At 41.1% G+C, this 14,434-nt stretch overlaps 1 protein-coding gene across 10 annotated transcripts in view; it reads left to right on the top strand.

Annotated features, from left to right (window-relative positions):
- GALNT9 (polypeptide N-acetylgalactosaminyltransferase 9) overlaps positions 1 to 14,434 on the top strand; it is a 189,019-nt gene that overhangs the window by 138,336 nt on the left and 36,249 nt on the right. The window lies entirely within an intron of this gene.

The following is a 14,434-nucleotide window of genomic DNA, read 5'->3' as shown; positions in this document are numbered from 1 at the left end:
CCTTAGCTGCATGCCCAGCACACCTGGAAAAAGCTTTCTGTGAATAAACTATTTTGAATCTTTTTCAGAACTCTTAAAAATGTCCATAACATATAAATCTATTAAAAATAATTATGTTTCATGGAAAATATAGAAATGGAATGCAGTGTGTAAGGCTATCTGTTGTTCTCAGAGCACGGAGAAGCCCGTTTGCTAGTTGACTTTATGACCAGCTCTGCAGGAGGTTTTCAGTCCTGCTCTGAGACCCTGGGCAGCACTGGGCAGAGGCCACTTCTTGGCTCCAGTCATCAACTGTCCAAAGGGGAAAAAACAATAAAATTACTCATCCTACTGAAGTTTATCATTTCCTTCAGTTCCACACCCTTTAAAAGCTTTGTGGAATGTATCACGGCGATGTTTTGGGATATGATGTGTGCAATAATACATCTTCAGATCATATTGACTGCCAGGAGTGGGAAACTTGATGGCACCCATTTGCACATTTGCTTCATACATTTTATTGTTATTGTGGAGCTGAATATCAATACCTGCTTTGTTTCTGCATGAATAACATTACGAAAATTAAGGAGTTTTAGTACAGAATGAAGGAAATGAACAAGAATTCCAATAAGATATTGAAAGTCTCCGGTAAAACATCATCAAACTCTCTGATTTTGCATCCTCCATTGGAGAAGTACTGAAACAGGGTGACTGAAAGGCTTTGTTGGCACTTTATTATAACTTACACAGCTCCATATGTAGTGTCAGTGGTTGTGCACTGCAACTATTTTAGCTCCATAAGGAAGATTATCTTCGTATCACCATATGTCATTGTTTGTCCTCACTGAATATCAGATCAGACTGCGTGGCAATGTTAGGCACATCTGTGCCCAAATGCACGTATCTTCACTGGTAACTTCCTCCAACACAGCACGAAGGTGTTAGCTATTTCAAACAAAGGGAGAACCAACACAGAATGGCGATTCTGTCATTTCTGTTTCTGTTCTAGGCTTAGAAAAAGCAAATGCAACAGAAAAAGTACTAATACTGTGTACAGAACTTACAGTGTGAAAAATGCAGTCAAGGAGAACTCAGGGAAGTATCAAAATATGACTGTGAAATCTGCTGAATTGCAGAATTCAAGTGTTTTTGGCTGTAATAAGAAGGTATTTGTGTGTTTTAGCAAAACTGTAGCTGTGTATTTTTACTTGAAACGGAAGAGATTTTTTTTTGTGTGTGTCTAGTAGGGTGTCATTTTTGTTAATGTCTTTGTATTAACAGAAAAATAGTTAAATAAATTCGAAGCGTGTTGTGCCCATAATTCCTGGCCTGGTCTGGAGAGCAGATAAATACATGTATCTCCACCCGACAGAGGAAAAACTGAGCCAGGAGACTAAAAATGTCCTTGTAGGACATTTGAGTGTCATTTGATGACAAAGCTGAGGCTGGAACTATTTTAAATAGACTTCATTATATTTCCCTACCAATTGCTCTGATTTCCAAGCCTGAAATGATTTCTGTAGGATGCAATACATGTGTGTTAGAGGAACTGTACTTAATGGCTGTGTGTGTTCAGGTCTTGACTGAGTGATGAGAAGGCAAGAGAGATGGACTAGGTGAATTCCTAAGCACATTCCTGGGTAAGAGGGCACACTCAAATCAACTCTTGAGATCTGTTTTTCTGTTGCTGCTTCCAGCTGGCCTCACCGTATTGCATCGACAGGTCACAAGGTTTCTGGTGCATCTTCTCCCCACCCGCCCCTGAGTCCTTCAACCTTTCATGCTCCTTGTCTGGGCACTCACTGCTATCTGCTGGGCCCAGTGAGACTTGTGACAAGTTCAGCCCCAGTTAGCTGCGGTTCAAGGTCAAATGAGACTTTAAAGTATGAATAAATGTCAGGGTTTGCTGGCACATCGATCTCAGTCTTTTTGATTACTGCCAGATTGCATGAATAAATTAGCCTTGACAGGTGCGATAAATTGTATAGACTACTGATCTCCAACAGTAAATGTTAAAGAAGGACGTGGGAGGCATAGAGGGGAAAGTACCCTCTGCAGATGCATGTATTATACGAGGTGAGTTTTGATAGGGTGCTTCAGGGACAACATTTGGGCACAAAGAGGCCTTTTGTTCACTTGAAGGTATTTGCCAAGCTGGAATGCATCTCCTGCTGAAGTATTGCTTGGCTTTGTTAGGTGGCGTTTGGTCCCCATGCATTAAGAGGAGGTTTCAGCTGCCTTGCCCCCCAGCTGCCCTACCTACCCAGGGTGACTCTGAGATGTGTTGATCCTAGGCCTTCTGGCTCTCATGTCTGGTCATGGGCAAGCAGGTCTCTAACCGAAATAGAACTGGAGCAGAGGGCATTGGAAGTAGCACTTCACATGTGGTGACAGTGTATTTTGGACTATCAAGCTGTAATTTGTTTGCAGGTTAGATCTTGTTGTGAAATCAACACAGATAATTGGAGAAATTCACGTAACTCATAGTATATGCTTTCTTCTGCATGATTTCTTGTATGACATAATTGAGATTTCTTCATTTCCCTCCAATATATAGTATAGAAATCAATCATTATTTTATTTTTAATTGCTCTTTCGTTGACTGCTAACTGAGCATGTGACTACCAGAAAGTCAGTCTTTTTGTCACAAACATAACTTTTTTCTGTGTACTTTCATTCCCTTAAATAAGCTGCTTTTTGCAGCACCATGCACACAATGTCTCCCCAGATCTTGATAACTCATCTGCATGTCTCTGTATATGTGTTGATATGCATGTCGAGGTCACAGAGCAGTGCTTGTTCTGGGCCATCCCTCCCTTCAGGGCTTCTGTGAAATCCTTGGGTTTGCATAGAAATGCTGAACTTCATAGCATGATTAATTCAAAATGCACACTTTCAAATACAGAAATATTTTTTTCTTCAAAAGCAGGAATGTAAGGAAGTGTGATATTTTATAGCATTAGATTTAAAAGGAGAGTCTTTGTTTTCACTTCAAACAATTTTCTAAATGAGCAGATCTGCCTTTAAGGGGGCTTCAAGTTTCATTTCTCAATGCTTTGCGTAGCTGCAGCTCTGTTAGTTGTAAATATGCAATCATCACGTTGACATGAATGACTGCATTAATATGCATAATCAATAGCATATATGTAATTCAAACAGGACTATTATAAATCTGTCCTATATATGTCATGCTGTTTGTGTGCTGTGACAAACTCTTACACACTCAATCCATGCGAAGTGGTAGAATATGAAGGAAGGGATTACAAAAAAGCATTTTTCCTTTCAGATAAATACCTTTATTCATATAGAAATACAATAATTTAGCCAGAGGTTGAGAAAGAGAAGTCTGGGAAAGAAAAGGTGTTTCCTGTCCCAAGAACTCCAGCAGAGGGATGGTGTGCATCGTGCACCGTGCGTGTGGTTGGCGCCAAGGGCAGCCATGAGAATGGGTAGCATGGAATGCTGGAGGAAGAAAGATCAGCCACAGTGCTGAACCCTCCAAAGCAAGTTACCTAATGAGAAGAACTGTGAGAATGTGAAGTAGCTCTTGCAAGATTAGCCAGTGCAGGCAGGTGGCTCCAAGCCTCAACATGTGTGCTTTTCTGATTGCTGGCTGGGAAGAGGGGAAATGTTTACAAAGCGGCTGGGAGGGGGATGGAGATAATACTTCCTTGGCCCTCAAAATACAGCGCTAGATTTAGAAATGAGGCAAAGAAACTGTCAAAGTAAATAGATAAGAAAAAAGCAACAGGATTCCTAGAACTGGAGCTTCTTAAATGCACACCAGATGTAGCAGACAGGGGATTTCTCATAAGGGTCAGAGCATCCTCAGTCAAAAAGGCTGCACAGATTATTAAGGATATTTTTTGCACGCCCACAAAAATGCTTCTTGGTATGTCTGTTGTTTTCAGATCTTGTAAACATTAATTCTCAAATGGCAAACCTTTAAAGCTTCCGAGTAAGCCAGAAGATGAGCCCTGGGGGACTTTATTTTGTGCCACGCAATATAATACTGTGAGAGTGGATTCGCATGATAAATTGTGGCTGTGTGATTTGCATGTATTACACTGCTCTGACTTCTCTGCTCCTCCCCAGTGATCCCCGCTCCAACTGATGTGCCACTTTCTCAGGAAATTTAAATTTCACTCGCATTTAATTTTTGTCTTCTAAGCCATTTTGCTGATTTCTGTTCTGTGGCTCTGGGAAGAGGCTGGGCCATTGCACAGACATCTTACAGTCCAAAATAAACAGCTCTCCTTTCCCAGCCTTGTGACAGCCAGACCAGGAAAGAGAACTAAGGTTTTTCTCCCAGCTTGCCTATCCCTTATACAGACACTTGATGGTTGAAATGTTATCTTCCCATACAATATAGACATTAGCAATTCGTGCATACCTGTAAGGTAGGTGATGAACCTGTGTGGATTTTAATTAAAATATCAGTAACCAATTCCTCTAAAGACCTGGGTCTGGTTGAATCAGCTAATAAACATATTTTATGAGATCAGGTGCCTGCTCTCTAATAGACACACATAGCAGCTGTCAGATGTCCATTCTTAATAGATCTGTTGACCTATCAATTAAAAACTAGTGATCATTCAGTATGTCTTGAAATTTTATTTAAAATTAGATTCAACATTCTTAAGCTAAAATGCCTTCTGTATGACTTTGGCCAATATCAAGCTGTATAATTATTAGTCACGGTCATGTTTACAATTCATGACCAGAAACTTAATTATGAGCAATGCATGAATTTGTGGCAATGTTGCTTAAATTGTGACTTAATTGTAAACTGGAAAATAGCTAAATAATTTATTCTAAGTGATTAGTGGCATCAGTCCAAGACTCGCAGTTCAGTATTTGCAGCTCTCCTTTTCCTTCACGTGTATTCCTTTTCTGTTCCTTTTTTTTATTTCATCCCAGTTGGCACCCAACCTTCTTTCAGTCAGGAGTAGCAGGCAGTCAGAGCCTCCTCTTGTGTACTACCCTCCCTGTGTACAAGGACCAAAGATTTAAAAGGTGATTCTTTTGGGTGTCCAACTTAGTTCCTACAGACTGTAGGCATTGCACTTCAGCAGTTTAACTCTTAATGTGGCTGCCCAACAACAGGAACTTCAGGTCATCAGTGGCACTCAGGGACTGAGTCAGCAAGGCACTCTAGAGTGGCAACTTCATATTTTTCTCTGAATCCTTCAGCCAGGTTCTAATGACATTCTTGTATTGTCTCTTGATGCTCAGCACTCCAGAAAGTCACTCATAAAGGTCTATTTGTGTCTCATCCTCAGCACAGGATGAAGTGTTAAATGTCATTGACTGTGACAATGTGGCACCTAGATTTCCAGCCTAATTTTCAGACTTTATATTTATTGTATGTTCTGCTATATGTGGGCATGAGGAATCGAGGAGCCTGATAAACTGCTACTGGGGTTCATTTTCAGAGTAGTGTCTGGCAACATAGCTGGGCAATTCTCATTAATATTAATAGAAATTTAGGAGATAAATCTCCTTGAATAACTTTTAGAAAATTTACCCATAATGTGCCTTACATTTCAATAGGCTGAGTTGTGTTTTGAAATTACATTTGTGAAGGGTGATGTGATAGGTATAATAACGAGGGATATGCAAAACCCAGTAGGATGCATATTTCTACATGACATTGGAGGTTTACAGTACTTTTAAATCAGAGCATCCTAGAATACTATTAATGCAGCCCCCTTTAACCTTAAGGGGTAATTTTTTTCTAAGTGATCCATGGGGGATTTGACTGTTAAATTTCCATTAACGCTAATGGGATTCACAGTGTTAGAAAGCAAGTTCTCCACTAGCTGTGCTGTAATTTTACCCCCTGCAGCAATTAATCATGCCCATTGCACTCTTTAATGGAAGTATGAAGCAGATTATCTGGCTAATCATGATATGTGATCAATGGACTCTTCTGCAATAATTGCTTGCTGACTAGTTATAACCAACTCAGTTTTAGGATTTTATAGATGAGTGGCCAAAGACAGGGTGCCCCTATTACTGTTGTATGAGGATTAAAGACAGGAGGCTATGAAATTCACCTTTTTCTTTCTTTCCCCCCCCCCCCCCCCCCCCCCGGCCCCCCCATCTTGTGTGCTATGGTAAACCTATGCCATCTAACCATTGGTTTGGATGTTTTTTTTCTCTCTGGCTTTCTCTGAAGGCTTACCACTTTATCAACGTGCAGCTTTGGGCTGAAACTCTCCTCCTGAGGATGCTCTTTGTCATGCGTTATAGTATTATGGTTAAAATAACTGGCAAACATGCAAATCCAGGAGCACCATAGAAAATCAATAGCATCTCTTCAGGCAGAACACTAATTTGTAGCTACTCTGCATGACTGTGTCTTTTTCCTAATGAATTCTCCAGTGCAGAGGTGCACTAAACAACAAAGATAAATACTGTTGTGCAGAGGAGCATAATACAGATTTATAGCCTTAACAGAATTCAGAGTGCAGATGTTTTGCATATAACCAAGATTGCTTTATGAGTTTTTGCAAACAGGGGTATCTGTATTGTAGGAATTCTTTTAATTCCCCAGTGGAATTTGAAATGAATGAAGTCACAGAAACTTTGTAAGTACACTTTGGCACCATCCAAATGGCAGTGTCCTCCACACCCCAATGCAAGTGATTCAGCTCTTCTTAAAAGCTGCCTGCTAACATAGGGTAACTTTGAAGCAGAGGCATCATTGGAAACCAAATACTCTTACAAGAGCTCTTAAGCAATTTTGAAAATCCCTCCCAGAATATGCATTAAGTTAGCCAGGCTCCAGCTCATGAATAGCTTTATACTGCCCTACTGTCATTTGGCATGGAAACATTTGGTGCTTTGTTATTAATTCTTATATGTGCAGAAGCTGCTTTCTGCAGAAATCCTGATTATTTTTTTTCTTATGGGGGAAAATAAAACTAGCTGCTTCTATTATGCTACATTTCCATGGAGGAACCCTACTAATGTGCATAATATACAACAGCTGGAGGCAAGTGACGATCAGTTGCTTATACCAATGGAGGCCCTGCAATGAGCAGTTTACAAAGCTGGATAAGTAATGACAGTCCATGAACAAGGCACTCCACAGAGAAGCACGCTGACATAATTTTGGCTCCAAGCTTGATTCTCTTTGGTTGGTATTGGAAATCTATATAACACCTTTCCTTCCTGGCATCTTCCACTTTGAGAAGGTTCGGTTCATTGCAATAAGGAATTTCAGCTGAACTGCACAGCAGTCAATGGCCTGTGCAAAGGGTGGCCCTGCCGTACCTGGTCTCACTCTGGTGGGTGCTCCAGGACGAGGCCTTCAAGGTCATTTGTCGCTCCCTGACTCTAGGCAGGGTACATGTACTGATTTGTAGTTAATGTGGGTGATCTTTGTAGCCTTTCTGATCAATCCAACCTAATTAAAGGAGTAATTCTCAGGGTTTAGGGCCAATTTACCTTTCCAAAATGGGATGAATGCCTGGAGCTCAACTAATAATGAGTAACATCTTAGAGCCAATTAAGTGAAAATGAATCAGTAGAGCGCATTAGGCTTGATAAAGTTCAATAGGAGATAGAGCAGGTATATTTTTCCTCATTACAAACTCCTGTGTTTTATGGAAAGTTGGAAAATAGCAACTTCTCACACGAGGATGTCAGGCTCTCATTCCTGAAAGCAGTCCATGTCCTTTAGTTCCAGCCAGCATCCTCATGGTTTCCCAGCACTGAGCTGTACTTCTGAGGGGTTAGGGATGCAGAACAGCCCATATGCAATATCCTTCTAGATGTTATTTTAGCAAATGTTCTTGCAGATCAGCCCTCATCTATGAAAAGATTCTATTAATAAAACCAGCTGTGGAACAGGAAGACAGAATGGTGTTATTTGTAACTGCAAAACCCTTTCAAAGCACTATTCATCATCCAGATAACTTACTAAATGGTTTCTGAGAAGAACTATTAATTAACTGAGAAGAATGAGCCACATTAACATTTGTTTATTGCACTGTCTGTTGGCCTTGGGGGCTTGGACCTGAAGAGAAATGCCATGAAGAAACTGAGGGGTAAATTTTAGCTGTCCTCTCTGCGAGCAGAACACTGTGCTTCGTACTGTGAATACTGGCTTCCATGAAGGCCAGACATGAAGGTGCTGAGAGTCAGTTCTGCCCTCTTGGTGCCCAGTTGACTTCCATCCCCTCCAGCAGAAGGCCCTTCTATTTGGATCTGCCAGTGAGTTTTTGTGTGTTTTTGTTTTTCACTTAATTCTTAGCATTTATTTTGCACTGTAACTTTTTTGCTTTGTTTCTGGTGTTTTAAATGTATTTCATATCAATCTGTCTTCTAGAAGCAAATGGTTCATTCCAAGAGTGAAGTATTGAAGCTGCTGCCATTTTCACTCCAATTGCAGGGAGATCTTCTGAAGGGCTGAGGCCATTAGTATCATCCTTGCAGAATGAATCTGCACAAAGGCTTGCTATTTGTGGCTAAATTACATGCTACCAGGATGTAGCATAAAATCTGGAGTTGCTGTGTAATGAGAAATGTAAGGACACATAAATGTCCTGGCTTACATTGCACAGTAGCTCTGGGAAGCTGCTCTTGATAGAATTGGTGTGAGATCTCTGTATTTCTGCTGTATCCCTTCCCTCCTGACATTTAAACTAATAGAACTGTATTTGATTGTTGAGTCAGTGACTCAGCATCAGGAATGAGCATTTTGACAACCCTCTTCAGACCAGAAATTCTCTTGCTCTCCAGACCTGAGTCACAGCATATCTGTCGCCTCTCTTTAGACTGGTCAGTTTTCTTTTCCTCAGTACCAAGAGGTTCCAGAGAGAAATATTTTAATGGCCATACTCTAATTAGATATATAATACTGTGAAAATCAATTTAACTGGGAGGAAGAAAACATTCAGTATGATGTAATGTAAGCATTTGGTTTTTCGTCTGAAATAGGATAGATTTGAAGCATTTATTCTTTCTATAATTTGGTTTTCCTATGAGTAATGCCCTTTAATAATCACTATATTAAAAACAGATTTGTTTTCCCCAGTCCTTCTCTTGTCATTCATTCACATATATCCCTGTTTACATGTTGGCTTGTTTGAGCAGAATCACTGAGGTTTGTTTGTTCAAAAATAATACGTATTTGTTTGTACCAGAGGAAACCTGTTTTGGTTTTGTCTTAGGGACTTTTGTCTTAGACGCCACTTTGCCTGTAGCAAACTGTACAGAATCTGAACACCCAGCAGCAATAACAGCAGCCTTTGGTGTTCACTTTGTGTGTTCGTTGACTGCATCAGCAGGGTTTTACTGCCACTGGTAGGACAGACAGGGACAGAAGGGTTTGCTGGCCTCGTGCCCTTGCAAGGCAAGGTAACCTGAAGCGGTGTCAGTATATGGGATGAAAGCAGTTAAAGGCTGCAGTGAAAGGATCTGTTGGATGACTACAAAATAATCACATAGCATAGTAATCTGTCCCCAAACATTTACAGGCTAATGATTGTGCACTGCAGCCAACGTCTCAGCTTCCTCTGCTTTAAAGCTTTCTGTACCATCCTTTTCCGACCTGATGGCAGCTCCCTTTCCTCTCCAACAGAAAGAAAATGCGTCTCCTTTCCCCTTAGTCTGCTTCATCTGATGGCAGCAAGGTTGGAGGTGTATCTAAGAATATCACTTAGCACACAGAATTTTGTATTTCTTTGCTGCTGGCATATATGTAAAGCCTTGGTTTGTTCTTGCATACAAAGCATTGGTGGAACAAGGTGAACCAATTTCGTTTTCAGTTTTCTACTTGAAGTGAGGGAGTAAATAAAAACATCCTGGGTCTACCTGAATACTGAAATAACTGACCACACAGTGGCAGCCTTTGTTACTGTATTTCAGCCAGTTTACAAAGGGCTGGTGAGGCTATTTGTGCTTTCTAACAGGCTGTTCAGAGCAAGGTGTTTCTATGTAACATAAACCCTGGGCTCAATCCACTGCAGCTTTTCATGCGGGATACCCACAATGTCGTTCTCTCAGCATCTATAATCAGATCTGCACTGCTATTTTTCATATAGGTAAGAAAAAATAATTGAATATTTCAGATGCATGAACAGAGCTGGCAATTGTGAGTCTTTCATGACTTTGTCATGTGCAGATGGGAGAACATAGCTAAGTGTGTGATGAGTGTGTGAAATAGATCTATGACATTTCTTTTAATAATGAGATCTAAATCAGAAACACAACTCTGTGTTAGTTTGCAGGTTTATTTTTGATTAATACCTTATAAAGAGTTCTTACCAGCAGGTGCTGTGGGCAGTGATTCCGGGCTGGTCAGGTGCACGAGCTGTTCAGGACATGTGGCCCTCAGTGATCAGAGCTGCGTGTGTTTGGTTGGTTGGCTGTGGTTGGTTTTTGCTTGGTGGACTTTTTGTTGTTTTGTTTTTAACAAATCCTGGGTGGGGTGCTGGAGGCTTTGTGTGCACTCGTTTCAAATGAAGTTGTTTTCCTTGTCTTTTGTCTAAATATGTTTACCAACTCTGGTTTCAGACTGCTTTTCCAACCAGCATAAATGCATTTCGCTGTTCAGTGTTTCACTTCAGCATTTCAAAAAGGTAACAATAAACTGTTTACTTGTATCAACAGTAAAGACTAAATCACTCCCCTCAGTTACATGTCTGTGACAGATTTCAAAGTGTTTTCAGAATTTGACACATCTCTTCAGAAGAGGATGTTAAACTAATGTCTTGCTGATTTGACAGAGAGAATCAATTCAAAGTGTGAAGCTAGCAAATATGTGCAAAGTGACTCCAGGTTGCTAAACCAAGATCTTCAATGTAATGCTGCTATACACTCGAGCTAGAGCTTTCACAGTTGTCTAATACGTTTATTTAATTGTGTACATTCACTTTGATATCTTACAGTTAAATCAATCTTAATTATCCCTGTCCTGGAAAGCCCTAAAATACCTGGCTCAAAAGGAAAAATATGTGTTACATTGAGTCCTTGGCCACTGGAACCCTAAGGTGGATTTCCTGCGATGCCTGGGCCACGTGCTGCTCTGGTGGCAGTGTGTCACAGCCAGTGACTTTGTCCATGGGCAGATTTATGTACCAGAGAGATCTTTTTGTCAAATTGGTGAAAGAGGCAAAGGAGTTAGAGGGAAAATGAGTATGGAAGCATCACCTACTAAAGGTCATGCAGAAGGCAATGGGGATGGAGCTGCAGTGGCCAAAGAGCCCAGGCTTCCTGAAAATCCTGTGAGGACACACTGCTCTCAGTTTTAATTTGAGGTTGTCAAATGCAAATTCAGAGTGGGGAGGCATGGACGTGAGGGCACAGGTAAATCTGGGTTGCATTCTGCCTTCAGAGTCTTGCAGATTAAAAATTTGGTTCTCATTTCATTCTCCCCTATGGCAATTTATTCTCATTCTGCTTTTGGCAACCTGAGTCTTCCTCGAGAACTTTCAAAGTATCTGGTAGAAATGGTAGCACAACTTTTGGAGGCAAACTTCCATGTAGGATGAGAATCAGCTTGAAGTTCTAGACTGTAATCGTTATTCTGGCCATTAGATCTGCAAACCTCCAGCTGAAGATGGACCAAGAAAATAACATTCAGTCTTTTGATAGATGACCTCTGATTTACAGTGGTGACACGAAGCTAAGAGCTGAGTTATCATCATCACTGGATTTACTGCAGCACTGCAGTATCTCTCTTTTTTTTTCCATAGTGTTACTGTATGATTTTTGCATGATCTCATAATTTTTCATGCACTTCTGCTATTATTTGTCCAAGATTACATCATTCCCATTAGGCTTTTATTTATCTGTCCTGTGTAAACCTGCTGATATTGTGTTTTTTTTATTCCTGAGATGTCCCAAAGCTCTGCTATGGTGAGAGATGGTGGGGTTGTGTCTCATTCTCAGTCAGATCAGTGTGCTTTCCTGGAAGCCAGCGATGAGATGCCTCCTCACACCTGCCCCAGGTGTGCACTGGGAAGCTGTGATGTGCCCTGATTTTCAGCCTAGATTTTGTTTATTCTTCAGTTCTCTTAAATAGACTTGAGTCAGATGCATTAGCAAATAAAAAGCCGTTGATGCTTTTCTAGGCATGGTCCTTTTAGAACTGTAATCCTGAAGAAAGCTGAGAGGTGCCAGACTAGCTATTTCTGTATTCATGTACCGGAGAATCAGAACAGCTTGAATTTAGAGCTGGGTTCAGACAGCTTGGAAATGCTTCGTGCCTTTGGAACTCATACTCTGTGCATGTGCTGCTCGCTCCTTCACTTGCTCAGAGGACAAGCAAGAGAATAAATCTAGTTTGCAGTCTGCACCCACCATGGGCCAGTTCCCAGTTCTATGGCGTGAGGAGAAAATAAGCTGTTCTGAAGAAAATGCAAGAGAAATATATTACTTACGATGTAGTCCGAGATGCCAAGATGCTTCATATTTTCCAGAATCAACTTTGACAGCAGTCGATTCTTTCACTAGTAGCATCTAGTAGCAGTGTTATGGGACCATGCAGGCACAATTAAAGCCATGACAGTTAGAAAACTTACAGTAACTGTTAAGCAGCAATTGAGAAAGCAAGGAAAGAGGAGCTGGTGTTCGGGGGCTGAGAAGCCTATTCAAGTGAAAATTACTTCAGGAGCTACTACACTAATTTTTTTTCCCCACGTGCCTGCATTATCTTTCTGCCTCTCAGAACATCCTCGAGTATTACAGCAGCTGAAACTGCTGGAGGGGAACAGCATGAGAAATAACAGAAAAATAATCGCTTTGTAAGAAGTGGGGGCTGATACCCAGAGGCATCTTGACAACAAACAAGTAACAAATCCTTCACACAAAAGAGAGGTACTCAAACAAGGCAGCATGCCTGCATGACACCAAATCCTGTTGAACAAAGCTTCTCTTGTAAGCCCTGCCCACTTGCTTACAGTAGATAAATACTATTAAACATTTCCAAAAGAAGCTTTAAATAAAAAATAAAATTTGGAAACACGGAGTCTTGGCTGCTTGCCCGGTTGAATGCCCAAGGCATATTTTGACAGGCAACCAGTAAAGATAACTCAGAAGAAAACTAAGGGCCAAGTGTTCTGATAATTTAGAACTGCCTGGATGAATTCTGAGCCCCCCAAAATCAACTGGAGTGGAAACTAAGTAATTTTATTAATATATTCAATGCCATCCTGGCTTGCAATTTAATGTCCCTCCCTTTCTCTCCTACCTCCAAGCACAAGTGCAGTTGCACACATCTGTTCTTTATGATACCAGACGTGTGACTGATGTAAGAAGAAATCAGTAAATACAGTGAGATTTTCCAGATGACACTCAGTGATCTGGAAGTTCAAATTCCACTGGATTTCTGGTTGGAAATTTCACTACTAATTTGACCACAGTTCCACATCCTCCTTGCGTGAAGTTTGCAGTTAAATAACACATCTCATGTTTGAGTTCATATTTCTGTTGCTGCTTTTGGTGAGGTTTGTTCAAAATGGAATAATCTGGAAGCCAGCACTGTGACACCTCCCCTCAAACAGAAACTTTGTGGAAGTTGAAACTGAATTCAGTGCTTAGGTATAATTTCAATGGTATACGATTGCCTGGAATTAAATAAATATTTAGGCCCCAATTCAGCACAGCCCTGGTCTGCCTCTTAGCTGTGAAGCACTTCAGTCCCCTTGATGTCAACAGGAACTGAGTGCTTGGTTAAAATGAGGCACATGCATAAGGCTTTGCTGCATGGAGGTGAATGCAGGCATGCTGTGAAGCATCCTGCCTTAGCTAGTGGAATGACTGCCTGAAAAGAAGCAGCAAGTGACACATTTGACAGATGTCGTGGCGATATTCTGCACAAAGACATGGCAAAGGAAACAGCCAGTGAGAAAGCAGCAGGGAAACATTCAAAACAACATGGTTCTCCATTGAAAATGGAGGATACATCAGCTAGGAAAGGATAACAGTAAGAAATGACACCTTAACTGGGAGGGAGGAAGAAATAACAAATCCTTTCTTCAGATCGGAAAGGAGAATTGAATAGGAATATCAGCTCCACTGTTGTCTCTAACGTTAGATAAGTGTTGAGTTTATAGGGAAGGTTCCTTTCATTTATTTCCTCCATTTGTCTGCGAGGGCAGCATGCACCTTGAAGCGGGCAATTCTTTTCCTATGATGTGTTTCTACAGCAGCAAAGCCCTCGTGATGCTGTGCTGGTGTGAGCAGCTGTTGCCTACTGAAGGTGCATGTCACCACCAAATGCTGCCCTGGGGATGCATGAGCCCCATCCAGACACTACTAGGCTTCGATGTTTCAAACTGAAGATTATGTTTAGAAACAGCACTGAAAGATATGCTGAAGTATTTTCACTTGAAGTTCATCGAATTTCCCTTGCAGCTTCAGTTTCAGCTCAAGGGGAAGTGCAGGGTGCTGCCCCAGAAGGGCACAACCGCAGCACCAGGACATGCTGGGAGCAGCTCTG

Source organism: Lagopus muta, chromosome 17 (assembly GCF_023343835.1).
Source record: "Lagopus muta isolate bLagMut1 chromosome 17, bLagMut1 primary, whole genome shotgun sequence".
Classification (NCBI taxonomy): Eukaryota; Metazoa; Chordata; class Aves; order Galliformes; family Phasianidae; genus Lagopus; species Lagopus muta.
Note: the sequence above shows the minus strand (reverse complement) of the source record. Positions and strands in the feature narration are given on the sequence as shown.